Source organism: Bison bison, unplaced genomic scaffold (assembly GCF_000754665.1).
Source record: "Bison bison bison isolate TAMUID 2011002044 unplaced genomic scaffold, Bison_UMD1.0 scf7180017864265, whole genome shotgun sequence".
Classification (NCBI taxonomy): Eukaryota; Metazoa; Chordata; class Mammalia; order Artiodactyla; family Bovidae; genus Bison; species Bison bison.
The window spans coordinates 133022-135870 of NW_011494837.1; the positions used below are offsets into that span (position 1 = coordinate 133022).

General features: G+C 41.3%; 1 pseudogene; it reads right to left on the minus strand.

Moving 5' to 3' along the window:
* Positions 1 to 2849, minus strand: part of LOC104994740 — an 8277-nt pseudogene continuing 5428 nt past the window's right edge.

Consider the following 2849-nt stretch of genomic DNA (forward strand, 5'->3'; position numbering starts at 1 on the left):
CTAAGCATTTCTCTGTACTATTTTTGCCAGTGAGTCTACAACTCTCTCATTTCTTAGGCTGTATATAACTGGATTTAACAAAGGGATTATGCCAATGTAAAACAGAGTCCATCATATCCTCATCATCTGCTTGTGCAGATCCAGGGTGCATATACATGAAGAGAAAAGCCCTATAGTATAAACAGACAGATATCAGATGGGCTGCCAAGTGGAGAAGGCCCTCCTTATGCATTGTAGAGACTTCTTTTTCAAAATTCTAAAGAGAACAAGTGTAAAAGAGGCAAGAACAATGAGAATAGTGAATACCTGTATAAACCCAGAGAAAATAAATATCAACAGATATTTAATGGAAGGACCAGTGCAGGAAATCTTAAACAATAGTATAATATCGCAGTAAAATTGATGTACTATGATGGAATTGCAGAAAGTTCATTAGGAGGGGCAGCCGTGAGGAGATACCCCTCGTCCAAGGTAAGGAGCAGCAGCTGCGCTTTGCTGGAGCAGCCATGAAGAGATACCCCACGTCCAAGGTAAGAGAAACCCAAGTAAGATGGTAGGTGTTGCCAGAGGGCATCAGAGGGCAGACACACTGAAACCATAATCACAGAAAACTAGTCAATCTGATCACACGGACAGAAGCCTTGTCTAACTCAATGAAACTAAGCCATACCGTATGGGGCCACCCAAGATGGGTGGGTCATGTTGGAGAAGTCTGACAGAATGTGGTCCACTGGAGAAGGAAATGGCAAACCACTTCAGTATTCTTGCCGTGAGAACCCCATGAACAGTATGAAAAGGCAAAATGATAGGATACTGAAAGAGGAACTTCCCAGGTCGGTAGGTGCCCAATATGCTACTGGAAATCAGTGGAGAAGTAACTCCAGAAAGAATGAAGGGATGGAGCCAAAGCAAAAACAACACCCTGTTGGGGATGGGACTGGTGATAGAAGCAAGGTCCAATGCTGTAAAGAGCAATATTGCATAGAAACTTGGAATGCTAGGTCCATGAATTAAGGCAAACTGGAAGTGGTCAAACAGGAGATGGCAAGAGTGAACATCAACATTCTAGGAATCAGCGAACTAAAATGGACTGGAATGGATGAATTTAACTCAGAGTACCATTATATCCACTACTGTGGGCAGGAATCCCTTAGAAGAAATGGAGTAGCCATCATGGTCAACAAAAGAGTCCAAAATTCAGTACTTGGATGCAATCTCAAAAATGACAGAATGATCTCTGTTCGTTTCCAAGGCAAACCATTCAATATCACAGTAATATAAGTCTATGCCCCAACCAGTAATGCTGAAGAAGCTGAAGTTGAACGGTTCTATGAAGACCTACAAGATCTTTTAGAACTAACATCCAAAAAAGATGTCCTTTTCATTATAGGAAACTGGAATGCAAAAGTAGGAAGTCAAGAAACTTCCTATTGTTCCTGGGGTAACAGTCAAATTTGGCCTTGGAATACCGAATGAAGCAGAGCAAAGGCTAATAGAGTTTTGCCAAGGGAACACACTGGTCATAGCAAACACCGTCTTCCAACAACAGAAGGGAAGACTCTACAGATGGACATCACTAGATGGTCAACACCGAAATCAGATTGATTACATTCTTTGCAGCCAAAGATGGAGAAGCTCTATAAAGTCAGCAAAAACAAGACCGGGATCTGACTGTGGCTCAGATCATGAACTCCTTATTGTCAAATTCAGACTTATATTGAAGAAAGTGGGGAAAACCACTAGACCATTCAGGTATGACCTAAATCAATTCCCTTATGACTATACAGTGGAAGTGAGCAATAAATTTAAGGGACTAGATCTGATAGACAGAGTGCCTGATTATGGACGGAGGTTCTTGACATTGTACAGGACAGGGATCAAGACCATCCCATGGGAAAGAAATGCAAAAAAGCAAAATGGCTGTCTGAGGAGGCCTTACAAATAGCTGTGAAAAGAAGAGAAGCGAAAGGCAAAGGAGAAAAGGAAAGATATAAGCATCTTAATGCAGAGTTCCAAAGAATAGCAAGGAGAGATAAGAAAGCCTTCCTCAGTGATCAATGCAAAGAAATAGAGGAAAACAACAGAATGGGAAAGACTAGAGATCTCTTCAAGAAAATTAGAGATACCAAGGGAACATTTCATGCAAAGATGGGCTCGATAAAGGACAGAAGTGGTATGGACTTAAGAGAAGCAGAAGATAATAAGAAGAGGTGGCAAGAATACACAGAAGAACTGTACAAAAAAGATCTTCATGACCAAGATAATCACGATGGTGTGATCACTCACCTAGAGCCAGACACCCTGGAATGTGAAGTCAAGCGGGCCTTAGACAGCATCACTACGAGCAAAGTCAGTGGAGGTGACAGAATTCCAATTGAGCTATTTCAAATCCTGAAAGATGATGCTATGAAAGTGCTGCACTTAATATGCCAGCAAATTTAGAAAACTCATCAGTGGCCACAGAACTGGAAAAGGTCAGTTTTCATTCCAATCCCAAAGAAAGGCAATGCCAAAAAATGCTCAAACTACCACACAAGTGCACTCATCTCACACTCTAGTAAAGTAATGCTCAAAATTCTCCAAGCCAGGCTTCAGCAATACATGAACTGTGAATTTGCATATGTTCAAGCTGGTTTTGAAAAAGACAGAGGAACCAGAGATCAAATTGCCAACATCCACTGGATTATTGAAAAAGCAAGAGAGTTCCAGAAAAAACATCTATTTCTGCTTTATTGACTATGCCAAAGCCTTTGACTGTGTGGATGACAATAAACTGTGGAAAATTCTGAAAGAGATGGGAATACCAGACCACCTGACCTGCCTCTTGAGAAACCTAAATGCAGGTCAGG